This window comes from Pristis pectinata, chromosome 23 (assembly GCF_009764475.1).
Source record: "Pristis pectinata isolate sPriPec2 chromosome 23, sPriPec2.1.pri, whole genome shotgun sequence".
NCBI classification, from domain to species: Eukaryota; Metazoa; Chordata; class Chondrichthyes; order Rhinopristiformes; family Pristidae; genus Pristis; species Pristis pectinata.
In genome coordinates this window covers 23260538-23282049 of record NC_067427.1, presented here as the reverse complement: position 1 = coordinate 23282049, position 21512 = coordinate 23260538, and the positions used below count along the sequence as shown (strand labels likewise).

Below are 21512 nucleotides of genomic sequence, written 5' to 3'. Positions count from 1 at the left end.
ATGAATTATATTGTACGATATTGACGTGGCAAGTAAACTCTTCGTGCCCAAGAACATCCTTGTGACATATCACAATGGTGACCAGCCATCAGTTGTTCATGCACTTAGAACTGAGTTTGAATGTGGCTGTATTAAATCATTTATAATTTGCAAGTTAAGCAGACAAAGCTTGAAAAATGTGAAATGGAAAATGTTAAATTGTCTTTTTTTGCTGAAAAGCAATTAAAGATAAAAGCATATTATCAAAATGGTGACAGGTTGTAGAGATCTTAGATGCAAAGGGATCTGGATACCCAAGTCCATAATTGACAAAAGCCTAGTATGCAGGTGCAGCATGTAATTAGGAACAGTATCAGAATGTTATTGTTTATTGTGAGGAGAACTAAATACAAAATTAGGTATGTTATATAGGGCCATGGTGAGACAACATCTCAGTGTATAGTTCTCTTTATTTAAGGATGGACATTAAGGCATCAGAAGTCATTCAGAGCAGCTTATTAGTCTGATCCTGGAATATGAAGAAACGTTGGGAAGATTAGGCTGGTTTCTGTTGGAATTCAGAAGACTGAGAGGGTGATTGAAGGATTTTAAATCCTGAAGGTCTTGACAGTGTTTCCTCTTGTGGAAGAGTGTTGACTCAGGGTTACTGTTTAAAAATAAAGGGTCATCCATTTCAGACAGAAATAGAGCATTTTTTTTCTCTTAGATGGTTAGGAGTATTTGGAAATCTTTTCTAAATGGTGGTGGAAGCAGTATATTTAAGGCAGAGGTAAATAGATGCTTGATAAGCAATGGCATGAGGAACTCATAACAGGGCAGTGTTACAGATTTGCACCCCATTCTCCCAAACTCAAGTCAAGTCAGGAACTTTCTTCCTGAATAACTGAATAACTGAATACCAAAGATTCCATTTGGGACTGTTGACCACAGCCAACACAATATAACCTAATATTCGTCTTTGCCTTTCCATCGACATCAGTCATCTGCAGAGACTGATGTCTATGGAAAGGCAAAGAAAAATATTGGGCTATGAGAAAAGATTGCAACACATTCAGAATAGAGGTATATTGTTGGTGAAGATGTGACAACAGCAACTTGTATGATTTGTATGGTGGAGATCTGAGGATAAAGTGAGCCATCATTTCAGTCTTCATTGCGTAGGAATCAAAGTCAAAACCCAACTACTTTATTTCGTTCAAGTCAACCAATCTGAGGGGTAAGTGCAGGTTTGATTAAAGTGATGCATTTTGTTTGAAAATCTACTGGAAAGTTGATAAAACGTTGCTCTATTTTTAAAGATGTGATCAAGTACCCCATGCTTGTGGTCATTCACTCTCCACTGTTCATATTATTCTCTGTGTTGAAAAAGAGAAATTCATCTTGTTCCCTTATCTTTTTACTCCTGGGAGATGTTTCTCTCCATTTTGAACCATAGTGGCATTTTACTCTGAACTTCATTTATTTCCCCCTGCTCTTTTGTGACTAGTGGCTTCAAGGTTGTTAGTTCCTGATCTGAGGGTTGTATTTATATTGGTATCTTGATTAACACTCAGCATGCATTTCCAGGAACAAGGGCATTCACGGAATCTGTGCTAATACATATAGAGATGCATTATTGACAGTGCTGCTGTGCCAGGAACCTTCCCCTCCCCACTGCTGCTCAAGAACCTGTGTGCCAGATTTCCAGTAATGAATAAGTCCACAGCTCTGTGTGGAGGGGCTCCAGGTGAGGGCCGGTGTTGGGTGGGACAAGGCAAAAGCTGTGGCAGTTCGGCACTGAGATTAGGGGCTCGGGTGTGCAGCCTAGTGGCACGGTGGGTAAGGGAACTGGCAGTACCTGCTCCATGTGTTGACGGACCACCCGGATCCCACAGTCTCTCTCATCACCTCCTGTTGGATATGTTGGGTGCTGCTGTCTCCCTTCTTGTTGGATGCACAGCTCTCCCCAGACCAGAGGTAACCAGCTTAAGAGTGGTCCTTGAGCTTGCTGGAGCCTCTACCCCAAGATGTGGGTGGTTCATTGACGCAAGAGCACCAGTGGAGAGTTGGGCTTTTTGCCAGGTTCCTGGTACAGCATCACACAGCGTGAATGGGTATCTTTCTTAAAGTATGGGGGGGGTATGTAGCTTGAGTGGTCAGACTGAAGAACTGAGAGCATCCTAACAAGTCAGCCATTGTTGGATTACCAAAATCCAACATTGATTTAGATTTTTCCAGTTGAATGTGTGTTTTAACTGTGTGAATGTCTGATATAAGACAACCTAGTCTATGCTTTTTCTTCAAACTTGGCTAGCCCAGTCCTCTGATGTTCCTCCCATGCTCCAGAATACAAAGATGTTGCTGCTCCCTGTCTTCTACCCCATGTTTATTCCTGATTATCCAATAAACCAGTCTCATGTTACCTCCCAAACCTGCAATGCCTTAATTCAGAATTCCTTCTCCTTATCCTTAAATTCATTCATGATCTTGACTTAACCTTTCCCCACAATGTGATCAAGTGCTACCCTCACTTAGTTCCATTCATCTAATTTTGTCCCTTGAGGTTCCATCTCACTCAACCTCTGCCTTCCATGATCTAGGTCCCATTGTCTATAATTTCCTCCCTGAACCCCTCTAACTCCAACCACTCCCTTAACATCCTTTTCTGTTACGAAACTTCTGACTTGTCTTCCTCATTTCTCTTCTTTTACTTGACATCCACAGTCTTTGAATATGCTTTTTGGAGGCATCTTTTCCCTGTTTTTCCATGCTGAACATGTTATACCAATATAAATGCATATTTTTGGTGTTTCTTTGTGGCTAGTCCAGGGACTGTCATCGCAATACCCTCAAACAGCCATTCCCATTGGGTATAATCAGCTGATTAGAGTTACAATGAAGATGACATTTGCATCTGCACGTGCTCTGAGGGCGAAAGAGTAGATGCACTGAAGAAAGACTGTCCTACCAGGTTCAGGAGTTTAGAAATGATCCCTTCACAGTTGGATCACAGACCGTCCCTCAGCCCCTCTCCCAACACACACGGACACACACACACACACGGACACACACACACACACACACGGACACACACACACACACACACGGACACACACACACACACACGGACACACACACACACACACACACACACACACACACACACACACACACACACACACACACACACACACACACCAAACCGTATCTGTACAGCAGTGCTTCTAGTTCATGTCCAGATATTTTGCAGGACATAATGAGTGACATAAGGGTTAACAAATTATTTTAAATATATAACAGAACATCTTTGACAGTTAAATCTGATTCCTAATGCAGTCGAAATCTCTGTGGAGACAGGAGATAGGTCACTGTTTTATTTTATGCTTCTGTAAGCTGTTTGACAGTAATCTAGAAAATCCTTTTACTTGCTCATGCTGTAAAGAGAATTCTGTAAGTATGTCGTGCATTGAGAGAAATTAAACCATTTATAAGAAGCCAGTTCCTTGAGATGGTAGGATCTGTAAGCCAATAGTTCAGTTGCAGGTGATGTATTAATTCTGAATGTCATGCAAGAGACAAAGGAAAGTTCTATTTGTGGGGAGGTCTGTTCAAACACACTGTGCTATGTGGTATTGACCTATGCTGGTCTCCCATGGGTGGTCTCCCATCCTGTATGAAAATCATCTGTGATGAAAATTCTAATGATGTAAATGGACCTGATCCTTTTAATCCTTTATCAATCCTATTTCTCAGTAAAAATAAATCCATCCTTGTTATACGATCCAAAATGCACCAAATGACCATAACGAAGTTGATCAGAAGTAAAAGCAGGATTTATTAACAGTGAGAGTTTAAACAGAGAAATACGTTCCTATCATTAACATTGTGAGGGTCAACATTGACCAGGTACTCAACTGCACCAGCCACATAAATACTGTGGCAACTGGAGCAAGTGGAAATGTTTTTATTTTTATTTCAATGTTTTAATGGCACCGGTACTAACTCTATTTCTGTGATATTTCTCTTGGACAAAGAACATTTCACACTAAGTACATTTCCTTTCGCTCAGGCTTCATGGATTTCGAAGAGAATGTTAAGATGTGAGGTGAAAGAAAACTGAAGAGTGAACTGCCAATTATCCAACCACTTGGGAAGCAAAGGATTTATTCAATTACTGAACATAACACAATTTTTATTCACCATTCAGACCTCGAGGTTTGATAGACACTTAGATAATTGGACATTGTAGATTTGAAACATGCTTTTAAATTTTGAGCAAAAATGAGCATTTCAAATAGAATTGAGTGAATTTTACAAAATCCCCAGAGCAAAACGATTGAAGCACATGTTATTGTTCATTCAATTTGGCATATTTAGATTGTATCATTAATGGGAGTCTGTTAAATACAGAAAACAGAAAGGACATGGCTGTCATATTCCTTCGGGGAGATGGGATGAAAACTGAACGCTTTAGACAAGATGTAATCAAGATAAAATTAACAATGTTGCATACAATATGACATTGCCAAGAAACAAAAGAAAAATTTGAGAAGAGTTTCTTTGAGAAATGAATGGAAAGAAGGTTGTTTCAACAGGTTTGGGAATTAGAAATACCCTCTGTGAATTGCAAGCTGCTACACCAGCAAAGTTGCAGGTATCCTTATATTTTCTCCATGTCTGTATTCCCATTACAACATAAATATATTTGTCCTTAATACCAGATATTTAAACAAAATTTAATTTTATAGCATTTTTGCTCTGAAAATATAGCCAAGAACAGTAGACTGCATTATGAAACTTACAGTCCTCAAACCAACAGTGAAATAATTTTGCATTGAACTTCTGTAATCTAACATTTTTGAGACTCACTACTTGAAATCGTATTTCAATAGGATGTTAATCATTCTGTTTTATACCCCCACAATCAGGTAAGATCAAAGGACTGGATCAAGGGATCGGACTGTTAATAATAACCTGATCACCATGCATATTCTGCTCCTCTGGTCAGGCACAGAGTATGCATGGTGATCAGTTTATTATTCAGTAACTGTTATTTGATAGTACTAGTGATGTTCAGGTCTGCCAATATGACAATGATTGAAAGTAGAGTAGAGTGTCACTAGGTGGTCTGATTGAGTTCATCCTGTTTCTCTTTTAAGCAGGAGAAACCTGAGTAACTTTCCACAATATTCGGTTGATGACAGTCATGTAACTGTACTGGAACTAATTAGCTAATATCATTAGACCTAGAATTTTGACCCAGTCTTGCCATATTTGATGCAGGCAGCTCTTTCTCAATATCTCAAGGAGTGAATGGATTTCATTGGTCTAACTTCTGTGATAATGGGTACCTTCGAGGACCTCAGCATGGATCATAACAATTATTGTGGAAATTGATGCAACTGATTCAGCTTCATCTCTTGCACTTCTGTCTTGTACTTGCCATCATAAGGAACAGGATGCCAGTGAAGCTTTCTCCTCCCTTTGGTTGTGTCATTGCTCAGCACCAATCCTGACAGGACGTTGCACTACTGCAGTGCTTTGAATTAATCCATTGCATTTGAGTTTTCTTTGCTCTTTCCATAGTCTACTGCTACTCCTATTCAGTTTGCATCCAATCCTTTGGCAGACTGAGTTTAGATATGCCCAGTGCTTCTACACTCCTTGTTGAAAGCATGCTGATTCTTTAGCTTAATGATTGTGGTTTGTGGGAGAGAGAGTGGGATTACCACTCTTTGAGGTTCAGTTGTGGTGGAGTATAATTCTGCCACTCCTGCTGATGGACTCTCACTGATGGACCTGTGTGTCCTTCTCATCCTTGTACATGATACAACATGCAAGTACCACAATCAATCAAGAAAGCAACTGATTCACTGACATTTGGTGTAAAATAATTGGAGTACCTGTGCAAAGAAGTTTCACTGCAACCTCAAGACCTGAAGGACTGTTTATTTGCCAGAGGGATAGTGTAGAAATATTTACCAGTGTTATTGCTAGGATGAGGGAACTGTCCTGTGAAAAAAGATTGTTGATGACAACTCTATCCCCATGTATGTAGAATGATAAGGGAATTGAAATGCATTAAGTTCTTAAAGAAACATGAAAGAAGAATATGTCCCCCTGAAGAATAAGCAGAAATTTCTTCACTCAAAAGGCCATATATCTTTAGAATTCTGTATGCCAGACACCAGTCCTTGCTTGGTTATTCAGTACATTTACTTCAATATATTTTTCAGTACTACAGAAATCAAAGAGATAGAGGGAGATTGTGAAAAAGTGGAGTTGAGGTCAAGATCACTCACATTCTTGTTGAAAAGAAGAGTAGGCTCAAAAGCCTAAATAAGTTATATCTGTTACTGTTTTTAGAAGTAAATGGGAAATAACAAACCAAGCATCTGCTTACAAAACTGTCCTTTATTTCCCCTATACCCATTTCATGGCAGAAGATCCATGAAAATGCTGTAGGAACAATGTAAATGTAAAATGTGGCAACTCAGCCTCATAGAATGCAAGATGAAATTCAATGTCATTTAGCACATCAAATTTGCACAATCCGAATCTTTCTGGGGCTATCAGATTGAATCCTACCACCCTTCCGTCTTTTTTCTTGGAGCCTTTTATATGTTGCCTTTTTAAATATTTATCCAACTCCATTTTCATTCGTGTTGAAACTTCTGCCTTAATAGCCACTTAAACCATTACATTCCAGAAAGTTTGCAAAGCAATCCGTGTAACTATATTTATTCTTCTCATAGTATGCATTTTGCCATTGCTTGCCACATCTTTCATGGTATCCTCACAGCCTTTCATAACTTTCAAAACCTCTGTTGAACTAACTAAACCTTCATTGAAGTCTCAGTTTGACAAGCCATTCTTGAAAACCATAATCTTTCATTCCTGACATCATGAGAGTGAATCTTCACTTAACTCATGGTTCTATTAATTTTCCTCTAATAGGGTGCCTACACTATGTGTAATACTTCAGCTTTGATGCACTCAAAGCCTTTTACAAATTAGCATAATTACATAGATATATAGTCATAGAGTTGTAGAGCATAGAAATAACCCGTCAGCCTACTGAGTACATGCCAGACATTAAGCACTTGTTTACTCTAATCCTATATTAATCCCATGTTATTCTCCCCACATTCCCATCAACTCTCCCCAGACCCCTAAAACTCATCTGCAGATAATAGTCAATTGGTCATTTAACCTACTGGTTAGCACATCTGTGGGATGTGGGAAGAAATTGGAGCACCCAGAAAAAGTCCATGAGGTCGAGCATGCCAACTTTACGCAGAGTATACCAGAGGCAGGATTGAAGCTGGTCACTGGAGCTGTGAGGCAGTATATCTACAAGCTGTGATATTCCTGTTGAAGTTCAATGTCCTAAAGTATAAAATGAGAGCCCTATTTCTTAGAGTCATAGAGTTACACAGCATGGAAACAAGCCCTTTGGCCCAACATCCATGCTGACCATGATGCGCTCTCCAAGCTCGTTCTATTTGCCAGCATTTGACCCATAACCTTCAAAACATAGGAACATAAGAAATAGGAGCAGGAGTAGGCCATCTGGCCTGTCGAGCCTACTCTGCCATTCAATAAGATCATAGCTGATCTGTCCATGGACTCAGATCCATCTACCTGCCTTTTCCCCGTAATTCCCCTATGATGCAAAAATCTATCTAACTGTGTCTTATGGATGAGGGTAATCTTTGGACATTGTCCACCCAGAATTTCCCAAAAGCCTTTGATAAGGTACCTAACGAGGCTTTTTATGAGATATGGGGATAGGCAATCATCCTGAGTCATTGGAACTGAACCTACATCAAAGAAGTAGCTGTGCATTCAATGCTGCTTCCGAAGTTCAGTTGCATTGATCTCTGTCGATATGAAAGCAAGAGTTCTGGGTATGAAACTGCATCACTCTATAAGGATTAACGTGCATTTTCATTCAGCTACAGCTTTCAGGTCACTTTTACAAGACTATTCTCTACGAACAAAGCATACCTCATACAAAGCCCTGTTTTGGTCTCAGTTGGATGCTGAACTTGGTTCAGGCCCTAGCATGTGACAGGAAATATTAAGTCTTTGCAAAGAGTTCAGACAGGGGCCAGCAGATCAGTTCAGCACTTTAAATGCATTGGTTGCACCAACACCCTCAAAGAACTGGGTCGTTATTCTTTAGGGAAGCTTAAATTGGGAATTTCGATCAAGGTTTATGAAAGAATAAAGTAACTAAATAAAGTATTTGTATAAGATAAGGAGAAACCATGAGCATTGATTGCAAGATATTGATAGAGAGATGCAATTTGAAATGAAGGTGTTATTTTTCTCCAATAAAGACCTCTGCATTCAATTGTTATCTGCACCTATTAACTTCACTTGGGAACTAAGATCAACACCTTATTTATTGCTTGCAGTGGTTGGAGCATCTGCACAGTTGCATTACACTTTTGGTAAACTGAAATCAGCATAACATGCACAACAGGTCATGCAACTAAATGGATGTTATATTTAGCCTAAATTAAGAGTAATTTCTTTTACACTTTTTTACAAAGTGACATCTTGAATCAGGCCCACCCAGCCTGAATTAATTACCATTACACTTATGTGTGCGTCTTCAAGGAAGCTCTTAAACTAGTTCATTTTGACATAACAATAGTAATAGGCATGTTGTAAATCTTTCAAACATGATTAAAAAGAAACACTCTCTTTTGTCAGGTAGTCTTTCAGTATTGAGGATGACTTGCTTCCACTTGGTTTTGTGGGTTCCAGGGTGACAGATAAGGTCAGTGTAAGAACTGTAGACTCTTCCACAGATCATGGAAGTCTTGGGAAGATAAACTGTAAACAAACTATCATATTCCTCTGTAATGAGCAGTTGATACTGACAACAAACTTTGACCTAAAACACAAAACTTTTTTTCTCTTTTCCACAGATGCTGCCCACCTATACTGTGATGCAGCAGTTTCTATTTTCACGACTGCTTCAGCATTTCTTTTAAAAAAGACATTTCTTTATAAAAAGTCATCAAAAAGTCACATTTCTTTTTAAGAAGTTATAATTTGCTCAGATAGAGAACAGATTGCGATTAAAATCATTTTGTCACTGATCCATCAGTGGCTGCATTAATCATTATTAAATTATTAAACATTGCCAAACTAGCACTCTTAAACATACCAAGGAGAATGTCCGAAAGCAATTGTTTTAAAATATAAAGTTATGTATTAAATACCACTGACGGGTGAACCTTGGCAGATTTTCTTCTTATTATGTAGAAATGAGTTGAGTGGAAACTTGTGGAAAGCCCTCAAAAACAGATTCAATCATCAGTTGCATCCAATGAAACAGATCACTGTACCTTTCACATTAAGAACATGTGTTCTTTCAATGTTTACTTCATTGTTGTTTGCAGAGTAAAGCAACCTTTGCCTTGCTAATCTAGCTAGGTTTGTTTATCCCCCAGATTTCTACCTCCCTTGTATTCTGCCTCAGTTTAGTATCAAAGGCAAACTTAATCATCTTGTGTTCATGTCCAAATTATGTATTTAAGTAGAGATATAGAATATATCGTGGAAAGTTTGAGGACAATTTTGTAGAAATTTTGAAAGAAAATTTATTGTTGAAACTTGCATCCTTGTTCTATTAATCTAAAATGAAATTGACTCTTTTGTCTTTGCGAAGTCTCTGTTCACACTTTTGTCATTATCACCCAGCTATTCTTCTGACCCTGCGACCAAATACAACTTCTGTTTCAGATTTCATTATAGGTCTTGTCTGGGGTGACTTAATACATGATTACCAAAAATGTGGACCTGCAATCTGCAATATTTTTCTTTTGATTATTAGGCTGCATCATTCTTAAAGAAAAACACAAATGAATTAGACAAGTAGGAACCCTTCACAAATCAATGCAGACTATCACCAACTTTCAGAACATTTACTCCTCTCCAGAAATTAATCCACTTCAGAAGACAAACCAGTTGGCCTACAATTTCCAACATCCTTTCCCCGTTTTGCTGTCCTTAAGTCTTTTCAAAGAATTTCCATTCCTAACGTAAATGTTCTATGATACATGATTCTACGATTTCTGACAACTCATGGTTGCTTTCCTTTTGACCTTCCTTGTAATATTGGGATCTGCTTCATCTGGGTCATGAAACCTGTACTTTTGAATGACCTTTAATAAATGAAATTTTATGGTTTTATTTACAGGTTAATAGGAAAACAATAGCACAGCTAGTAGAGCTGCTGCCTTACAGCTTCAGTGACCTGGGTTCAATTATGACTGCTGTCACTGTATGTGTGGGGTTTGCATGACCAACCTGTGACTGCATGATTTCCTCTGATACTCTGGTTTCCTCCCACATTCCAAAAGTGTGTGGGTTGGTAAATTAGTTTGGCCACTAGAAATAGTTCCTAGTGTGTAGAATTCGGGGGCTGGGGGGGTGTTGTGAAACAGATTCGGGGTCTCAGAGGGCGAGGACTCTGAACACAGTCTTAGTGATAATGATTTATTTACAAAAGACGAACACGGGGAAAGGATAACGGGAATAACACACACGCACACAGTTGATAGCAAGCATGGGAAAATCACAATGGGGTAAAATACACACACGCACACACACACACACGTGCACACACGCGATGAACTGGGTACAGACAATCAAGGGAAAACAATACGATACCCGCCACCCCTTGACTCAGTACAGGCACAGCTCTCAGCCACCAGGGATACTAACTAAGATACTCCCAACCCTTTTAACACTCCACACCTCACCAACGATTTCTCCAGTGCCGTTCCACGGTTCCTCGGCCTGGGATGAAGCAGAGTGATCCCTCGGCACAGGCAAAAGAGAGAGAGCCGAGCGCATGTGGCACTCATTATAGTGCTGGAGGGCTGGGGGTGTCCAGCCAGGGTAATTTAAAAAGGCCAATGGCTCAGTGCCAGCAAGGACTAATCGATTACAGAGGCCAATGGTCAGGTGTGCGCTGATGGGTGGGGCGGGGCCAAACCTTGATTGGCAGTGGTGTGTCTTCCGACCAGGTAGGGCGCAGTGCTGTCATCTGACCAGGTAGGGGTAGTGCTGTCACATGACAGCCACGACCCTCCACAATAAACCTTCGACAATAATACCAAGAAAGCTTGTCACCAAACTCCAAGACTTAGGACTCAACACCTCCCTCTGTAACTGGATCCTTGACTTTCCTAATCAACAGACCACAATCAGTGAGGATAGGGCAACAATACCTCTGGCACAATTATTCTCAACACTGGTGCCCCACAAGGTTGCGTCCTCAGCCCTCTTCTCTACTCCCTATACACTCATGACTGTGTGGCCAGATTCTGTTCTAACTCCATCTACAAGTTGCAGATGATATCACCATTGTAGCCGTATCTCAAACAGTGATGAGCCAGAGTACAGGAAGGAGATGAGAGCTTAGTGACATGATATCATGACAAAAACCTTTCCCTTAATGTCAACAAAACAAAAAGAGCTGATCATTGACTTCAGGAAAGGGGTCGATGTACATGCACCTGTCTATATCAATGGTGCTGAGGTCGAGAGGGTTGAGAACTTCAAGATCCTGGAGTGAACATCACCAACCAGCCTGTCTTGGTCAAATCATGTAGATGCCATGGCCAAGAAAGCTCACCAGTGCCTCTACTTCCTCAGGAGGCTAAAGAAATTTGGTTTTGTCCCCTTTGAACTCTCACCAACTTTTACTGATGCACCATAGAAAGCATCCTGTTCTGGATGTATCACGGCTTGGTATGGCAACTGCCTCTGCCCAGGACTGCAAGAAACTACAGAGAGTTGTGGACACAGCCCAACGCATCATGGACACCAGCCTCCCCTCCTTGGACTCCCCTCTTTACCTCTTGCTGTGTGGTGTAGCAGCAGCATAATCAAAGACACCATTCACCCGGGTCATTCTCTCTTCTCTCCTCTTCCATCGGGTAGAAGATACAGGAGCCTGAGCGCACGTACCACCAGACTTAAGGACAGCTTCTACCCCACTGTGATAAGACTATTGATCGGTTCCCTTATATGATGAGATGGACTCTGACCTCACGATCTACCTTGTTGTGACCTTGCACCTTATTGCTCTGCACTTTCTCTGTAGCTGTGACACTTTACTCTGTACTGCTATTGTTTTTACCTGTACTACATCAATGGACTCTGTACGAACTCAGTGTAACTGCACTGTGTAATGAATTGACCTGTACAATCGGTATGCAAGACAAGTTTTTCACTGTACCTCGGTACAAGTGACAATAATAAACCAACACCAATACCAATACAGGGGGGAGTTGGTGGGAATGTGATAATAAAACATAGCATTACTGTAGAATCAGTGTAAATAGGTGGTTGATGGTTGGTGCGGACTGTAGGACTTGTTTCCGTGCTACATCTCTTGATGACTCGATGACTCCTGCTCATTTTCAAATAATTTCCAAAAATAATTATGTTGCCAAAAATCACTAAATTTGCAAGATCTTCAGGAAGTCTTTTCAGGGTTTACTTTTAATCTAACTTGCGGGTATGAACAGGACAGGTTTGTGTCAAATGCTGGTTTGCACCCCACTTGAAAATCAGCTGGATTCATTTAAGCAGCTGAGCTGAAATATCCCTGTTCTGACTGAATGGACCAGATTGAAATTACCAACCAAGGACCTCTTCAATATTCGAGGATGCCCATAATAGAGAATGCAATCAGCAATTGTTTTCCATTAACTATGCAGAAGCTGAATAATGACTGAATGATTTATTTTGACTGGAAGTATACAACCTAGTGTTTGACATTGTCAATGATATGAATAAATAATTAATAAGGGTAAGTACTTAGAGCAATGAAATGAGTGCCCGGAGGCACAGTCAGAACATTCACAGAAGAAAAGTGATCGTTTGACTTTGCAGGCTAAGTGCAATGGTATTGTGATTTTTTAATTTAAAAGGTGAGCAAAAAAATTATCTGGGAGTGGTTGCAGTGGACAAAAGAAGGTTCGAGAGAGAACTAATCAAAAACTTTAGGGCTTTAAAGTTTAGGTTAGCTGAACGCTGATACAATGTTGGATGTTATAACAAATTTTGCAACCCAACTTGTGTATAATGCTATTAAAAGTTGCAAAGAGAAAGAGTTTTTGATAGCCTTGAGAACAATTTTGGCAATTGAGAATTTCAAATATCCCATAAGATGGATCATTAAAGAAAGATACTAGCAACCCTTAATCGATCCTGTTGTGAAATTACTCAAAAAAAATCAAATTTTATTGGTGAAAGACTTGTTCATATGGTTAATTTGCTTCCATTTGAGCTGCTGTAAATTGACAAATATGTCAGCCCAAGTTCAGATAAAAGTCAATGTCTTGCAGCATCCTTGATTTAAGTCTCTGACCAACCACAGTAGTTAATGAGTACAGAGATGGTCAACCACCCAAACCCATGTTGGTCTCCAGAGACAGGCCCTGCCATCTGAAGAGCAAAATCTGAATAGAAATGGATGTGCAAGCAAAACAAAACTTTTTTTTATTGTCTTTTTGCTGAGCTTAGACTCTCTTGTTGGTTAAACATTGCTTCTGCACCATGTTGCAAAGGGTGGTTGTAATTCAGTTCCCATTTGAAACTAGCTAAGTTACAATGTCTGTTTAAGTGTGTTCTAATCAATTATACTTGGGTTTGAAGATCTCACCTAGGTGAAAGAGAAGCTGGTTCCTCAGGCTTCATTTACTTCAGAAGCCTCCCATGTCTTCAGACATTTGAAGCTCAAAACAGCTGGATTACAAATACCTGTTTCCCACCAGCCTTACTTATTCACTATGAATACAGTATATTCACAAGAGAACAATCGTCCAAACGAGTTTGTAAACTTTTATTTATGCACATTGCTGCTTTAAGGTCGATGTTTCTTCCATGCAGGCTTTTCACAGGATATTGTCTAATTTGATTGGTGAGCTACAACAATAAGTAATGCAGGATCTTTAAAAGAAGCTTCAAAGGAAAGGTGACCTTTTCAAATTATTCACATTCATTCAGAGCAGGATGAGGAGGTGAGATTATCAAGGCATCCATGTGTTAATGGGCTGTGAAAATGTTACACCACAGGAGCCTAGAAATTCTATCGCTTGGCGTGATGTTTATGAAAAGCAATGAATTCAATAACATTGGCTTTTTTTCTGAGCAGATCACAAATTACACAACTTTCCTTTTACATTTTCCCTGCTGCTGACATTGGCAGTGAATAACGCTTTTGTGATTTCCATGGATGAGCTCATTGGATGATATGGATCACTTTTAGGAACTGTTCCTCACAGCAGATGTTTCATTCAAAATCAGAGGGAACCACTTGGCCAGGTCCCAGCCCGTGGAAGCTGAGACTGGGAGCCAGTTTCATGTCAGTCCACATCAACTTTAAAAACTTTATCTTCGCAGCCAGCTTTCCCTTAGGACACTGGCAACCATCCAGCAAAGCCCCTTAACTCTTGAGATCCTTATTTTCCCTATCCCTCCAACTATTATCACAAACTTTTCCCTTAGCCCCACCCAGGTCTCTGAACAGTCAACCTCACCCCCATCACACTTTGTGATCCAGAATCACACCCGCAACCTACCTGTTTTGCGACCCTTATTCTGCATTGGCTGGGTAAATGGAGGAAAGTGGCTCCATGGGTTGAAAGTGGCTACACCAGTTGATAACGTGGTAAAGAAGGCATATAGCATGCTTGCCTTTGTTAGTCGAGGCACTGAGTTCTAGAGTCAGGAGGTTATGCTGCAGCTTTATAAAACTCGAGTTAGTAGATTAAATGCATCTGGAGTATTGCATTCAGTTCTGGTTGCCCCCTTATAGCAAGGACGTTGAGGCTTTGAAGAGGGTGCAGAAGAGGTTTACCAGGATGCTGCCGGGATTAGAGGGCATGTGCTATAAGGAGACGTTGCACAAATTTGGGTCATTTTCTCTGGAGCGGCAGAGGCTGAGGGGAGATCTGATTGAGGTTTATAAGATTATGAGAGGCATAGATAGACAGCGGGTATCTTTTTCCCAGGGTTGAAATGTCTAATACCAGAGGGCATGCATTTAAGGTGAGGGGGGGGTAAATTCAAAGGAGATGTGCGGGGCAAGTTTTTTACACAGAGAGTGGTGGGTGCCTGGAATGTGCTGTTCAAGAGGCTCTTAGACAGGCACATGAATGTGCACAAAATGGAGGGATATGGACATTGTGTAGGCAGAAGGCATTAGTTTAGTTGGGCATTTGATTACTATTTTAATTAGTTCAGCACAACATTGTAGGCCGAAGGGCCTGTTTCTGTGCTGTACTGTGCTATGTCTAATGTTCTATGAAAGAATCTTGAGAGTATTAATAATGTAAGAAAAATTCAATGGACATGATGCTTTGGGAAAGGAAATATACAACAGAGCTCTGTATCAGTGGAGCCTGAGTAACGAGAATTTTTTGGCCAAGCGACCTCCACGCCACGTATTGCTTACTTTCCACAGCTTTCCTCATTCCAAGAAATCCTTCGAACAGATCCATCCGTTTACCTTTAGTGTGTGGATATGAACTGTTAAGAAAAAATTTGGACTTTTTTTTTGCTAATTGTGTTCTTTCTTGTATAATTTTGTATAATTTATGTTGTTATCTTATATTTTTCTTGTGAATGTTGTGCATCTAATATTATGTGTCTGTGATGCTGCTCTAAGTAAGTTTTTCAATGCACCTGTGCATTCATGTACTTGTGCATATGACAATAAACATGACTTTCGACTTTCATTTACTGTCTGAACTGGAGGTACCTGCATGTATCTCCTCAGATCCTTTATTGACAGCACTGATGATGAGGAGTGGCAGGATATTAGACCCAACAACAATGACCTCAGCTGACTACTGCATACAGTTTTGGTCTCCTCATTTAAGAAAGGCATATCAGCCTTGGAGACAGTGCAATGAATATTCTTTGGAATGATCCCTGGGATGAAGGTGTTGCCTAACGGGGAAATAGTGAGCCAAATGGAGCTCTGGTCTCTGGCGACTGGAAGACTGGGAGTTGATATCAAACAAAACATAAGATTCTGAGGAGACTTGACAGGACAGATGCTCTGAAAACGTTTCCTTTGGGGTCAGAGTTTAGAACCAGGGGCCTTGGCTCAGGATAAGGGGTCGATCGAATAGATGAGGGCTGTGAGCCTTTGCAATACCCTAGCCGAGAGAACTGTGGATGCTGAATAATTGGATAGCTGGATGCTGACACAGATTGATTCCCCCAGTCTAAAATCATAGAGATCAGACAAGAAAGTATAATTGAGGTCAAAGAGTGGATGAGTCATAATCTTCCTGAATGTCAGAACAGGTCTGTGAGACTGTATGACAAACTCCTGCTCCTTCCTCCTCTTGTTTGTTGTATTCTTATACACCAAAGGGAAGGATTAACCAAACAAGTAAAAAACCATCATGCCACCTGGGATCAGCAAGAACATTAAAAGATTTTCTGTGTTAAAATACCATTGAATGGGAGATCCTTGCCTGTTGTTCTTGTGCTATAGAGCAGTGATCTTCATCAGCACAACATGTGTAGAGTTTGTCTACAGAAGCAGAATGCTTCATGGTGTTTTGCATATCAACAATATACAATATCAGAAGTTACCACTGTGAGTGGGCCTGGGTTGGATGTCAAAGAGGCACTGATCATCCCCAGCCACTGATGAATGTCATTAGATGGCCTGCAATGAACTGTTGGAAAGGCTTGGGATTAGATTTCTCACTTCTTGACAATGCTTTAAGATTGTTGAAACAAAGCGCCATAACACCAAGGGACCAACAAAATATATAGAGGAATTTGTTGTTACTTGCCTAACGTTGGTGTCATAGCAATATCATGGCAAATTGCTTTGGCATATAGAAAAGTTGGAAATATTCTTACTTTTGAAACATTTGAAGTATGCTGTTTTCTTTCCCTCCAGCCTCTTCATCTCCTTCCCTTCCCTCCTGAGAAGTTGTGGTATTTAATGTAGTACTTAATTAGTTAGTTTGGCACAACATTGTGGGCCGAAGGGCCTGTTCCTGTGCTATACTGTTCTATGTTTTATGTTAAAATTATGTCACAGTGTGCCCCTTTAGATCATGCACAAGCATGGTTGCTTCTTTCTGTTCCAGAGTTATCTGCTTTTGTAGTTATATATCTGACTATGTGTGCTTAGCTTTGCTGAGTGTCAAGTGTCTTTCGCACCTAAGCTTCAATCCAAGAGTTGTTTCCAGGTATAAATGACTCTGGTCCTGTTCTGACTGGTTCCAGTTTTCCTTTGACTCATCAATTGGAGAAAAGAAACCAGTCTCTTCATCCAATGACCAGTAAGTAATAAAGCATTTTTGCAACAGTCCTTGAATGTGTACTGAGATTGGCAGTCATAATGGAGATCAATGTAAATGGCAGAATTCAAATAGATGTTGAATTTTTAAGGCAATTGCTTGCACCAGAAAAATATGAATTATTAAATTGTTTTAACAATACATGACCATTCCAGCAGACTTCAGAACTTCTCAAAGTTTAGCAATATGTTTTAACCATGTGAATAACATTTGAAAAGTTAAGATTAAATTCATCGTGACAGTTCAATCCTGCTTGATGGCTCAGTGGGACTTACTTAATGAGTAACTTGATCTGTACCAATCAGTAACCTCTCAGATTTGATTGCTGGGTTGTTGTTTTGAATGCAGCTGATGAGACCAGCGTTCCAATTCACCCAAGGGAGAATCTTCTTGTATTCCCAGTCTCAATCATTGTCTACCAATGCAGAATTGAAGATTCACAACCATGGCCAAATAGTCTGTTGCTGTCATTATCAATGTCAATTGAAAATAATGGATAATTAGTTGAAGGTTGTGCTGATAAGTTTAAAAGTAGAAGAGTTAGGAGCAGGCTTGCATATAGTATTGATAGTAGTCCAAGCCAGAGAGACTGAATGGCTTACTGGAGTGTCGTTGATTGTGCGTGCATTCATTTGTGTGAGTGTGTGTATGCAAATATGTTTCCAGGTAAAAACATTCCACATTGATAGCACAGCAACAAGGAGCCAATATCTCCACGACAGGAAACAACAAAAATAGAACCAGCAAACAGGAGATATTACAAGATAACCCTGTTTAATGCCATGTGTTGTTAAGACTTGTAATGTCCCACTGCAGCTCATGATGAAACTTAGAAAGCTTTGAGAATGGAATCCTCCAGCTTCCCAGAAATGAACCAAAATATGAATTCTGTTGGCATAGAGCGATGTTTTTAAACAAGAAGCAGATTAATATTTAAGAAAAGAATATTGGGAAAGAAAGGCGGCGTATCGCTCTATGACTGAATTGGAGAATGTCTAGCTGTCCAAAAAGCCTCCAGTTACACTGTAAAGTACCTCAACTTCTAAGAAGGGAAGGGGAGGAGATGAAGCTACTGGAGGGAAAGAAAACAGAGTATATTTCAAATGTTTCAAAAGTAAGAATATTTCAAACTTTTCTATATCTTAATGACATTCAATTGTGAGAATCAATTGTGAGACTATTGAATGGTTCCCTTATATGATGAGATGGACTTTTGATCTTTCAATCTACCTTTTTATGATCTTGCACCTCACTGTCTACCTGCAATGCACTTCCCTGCAGCTGTGACACTTTGTATTCATTTATTGTTTTTACCCTATACTACGTCAATGCACTATGTAATGAATTGATCTGTATGAACGGTATGCAAGACAAGTTTTTTACTGTACCTTGGTACAAGTGACAATAACAAACCATAGAACCATAGAACACTAGAGCACAGAAAACAGGCCATTTGGCCCTTCTAGTCTGTGCCAAAACTTTATTCTGCTAGTCCCATTTACCTGCACCCAGTCCATAACCCTCCAGACCTCTCCCATCCATGTATCTATCCAATACAATCTTTATCGCAAGAGTGCTATAATACAAAGGGGTAGAATGTATGTTGAGCTGTGCAGAGCACTGGTTAGGTCCCATCTGGAGAACAGTGTTCGGCGCTGGGTACCACTCCTCTTGAAGGGTATGCTTGTCTCAGTGATGGCACACTGCAGATTCACCAAACTGATATCAAGCTGAAAAGTTCAAATTGTAAAACAAACTGTTTTCACTGTCTAAAACTTGGAAGATTAAGGGCCGATTTAGCTGAGATGCTTAAGATACTCATCAGTCATTCCTCCTCATGGGTCAGGTCGCCCATGGCAGTGAAGCCTCCAGGTCTTTGGAAAACATGTACTGATGTAAAAGGCTAGTGTGGCTTTGAGGAGTGGGCCAGGTCAAGCACCATCTGCCGCACTGTTTTTAACAACATTGCAGTGGTTTCAAGCTCCGCAGTGAATAACCTTTTTAAATACTATATATATTTAACTTCTTAAATTTAAATTCCCCAGTTGTTATGATAGGAATTGAACTGATTAGTCTAGGTCTCTGGATTACTGGTCCAATAATTTAACCATCATTCTGTGTACCCCAACTAAGAAAGGATATCTGGTGGGTGATGAAATGAAAACAATGCCAAACAACTTGAGTGAATTGCAAAGTGGCTCATTTAACATTGAACATGAAGCACATGAAGTCATGTATTCAGAGAAGTACCAGTTCATTGAATCAGCTTTGTAGTTATTCCCACTCCCTCATTACGCACATTGTATAAACAAAGTAGAAAGATCCTTACTTTATCCAACTTGGCGCTGACTAGGATAGAAAATATAATGTTCCCCAGCTTTAACAATTACCCTTGGATGAAATCTAAAAAACGTATAAATGGTTAATGGCTTAGTGGCAAAGAATAAGTGCTCTTGGTCAGCATACCAGCCAACTTACTTGAAAATCAAAGGAACTCATTACCAAACACTTTAATAGAGAAATTAATAGAATGTATGTCCCTGGTATAAGGTATGTCCCTGTTGTATAAGTCTATAACTTTGAAGAATATCTATAGTCTAATTTCTACACTTGTAATCATGTAATTTATCAAAAGGTCTTGCTTAATTTTCTAATCCAAATTGATGAAATTTCAGATTTTTCATAACTAAGTTTTAAGTTTCATACATTGTTTAATAAAATGTTAGTTTTTTAATTATACTACTGTATTATCCTTCTGGGCTTATTGTGAAGAATGAGAAAATTGTGGATTTCAGCTTTTTTTTCCCCGGAGTGATTTTCTATTGATGGAAATGCATATCTTCAGAGGAAGAGCAAACTTTGCAGAAAAAAATAGGGCTGACAGAGTATTGCCTTGAAATTTGTGATCACATAGTGTTTTTTAGCAGTTTAGCATGTCTACCATATGTCACTATTTAACAGTTTCCCGATATGGTTTGTGTTGCTGCTAAAGATGCTGCTGTCACTTGGTGAACCCACTGGGGGAGACGTTTTGTCATCGGTTGCTTGTGCTAAACTGGAAAGAAAATATCAGCTACCACTCAGAGACACCTCTATACATGGACCAAATGAGCAAAGGTGAGACAACAGTTTCAGCAATCTTGCACATGCAATAGGAATAACCAAAGATAATTTATTCCTCTTTGGTATTTTATTTAATTGCCTTTTTACTTTTATTCTGATTCTTCAACCTGCTAATTTTAATCAACAATTTTGCCTGTCAAAACTGTCTGAGGAAATTTGTTTTGATTCATACTTAAATTACACATGAATCTACAGCAACTTTGACTGATCGAAGAATCTTTCACAAATTATTGCTTCCTAAGTTGCATCACAGTAAAGATCAAAGACGATGTTCTCACTCGCTGGTTACTTCCTGTAGTTAAATGGTACCTGTTATGAGTAAATCTAATTGAAATCCTAACATTTGGATGATTTGTTTTTGCATTTACTGAACTTTTTATCAGCTTTTATAACTACTGGTATCCCTCCAATATCAGTTGGCTGCAACAATGAAAAAATTATTATTAAACATTTGTAATGGGTTTTTGAAATTCAGTGGTCTTTGAAACCAAACACTCTTTACAGTGCAATATCAGATACACTTTTAATTCACTCTTAAAAGTGTATTATGCAGTTTTCCTGCTTAAATATGGTCACAAAGTTTGGTTTTCAGTTTGGTACTTAATTGGATTAAATAGAATATTTTCCATCACTAAATCTAATATTCAGTTTAATCAGTGAGGGAACTGCTGTCTAATCATCCTATGATGAGTGTGGTGAATCAATTTCAAGGAACAAATAAGTGCTACAGTTCATAATTTAGCTGTGTTAGATTAAACAGAGCATTTTGCATTTCATTCTGCTATGGACCATTCTGGAATGATGCCATTGCTCATCATGTGCTTATTGCTTTTTGCCATGGTAGTTAAGAATATCAGGTACGAATTCAGAAAACCATGACATACATGTGACATTGCAAACCAACATTGTACTTGTCAGTGTAAGAAGAATTTCATTTGCCTCTCTTCTGCTGACTTAACCCTTCCATTAATATCTTCTTGTAGTCTACAATTTCATCCTTGGCATCAACCACAGGACCAATTTTTGATTCATAAGTAAGTT

General features: G+C 39.4%; 1 long non-coding RNA gene across 2 annotated transcripts in view; it reads left to right on the top strand.

Annotated features, from left to right (window-relative positions):
- Nucleotides 1-20378: 20378 nt before the first annotated feature.
- LOC127582175 (uncharacterized) overlaps nt 20379-21512 on the top strand; it is a 35573-nt gene continuing 34439 nt past the window's right edge. The window contains exon 1 of one of the 2 annotated variants that reach the window (XR_007958065.1): nt 20379-20465. This is a non-coding gene — a long non-coding RNA (uncharacterized LOC127582175). The remainder of the gene's footprint in view (nt 20466-21512) is intronic. The other variant, XR_007958064.1, reaches the window with a different exon arrangement.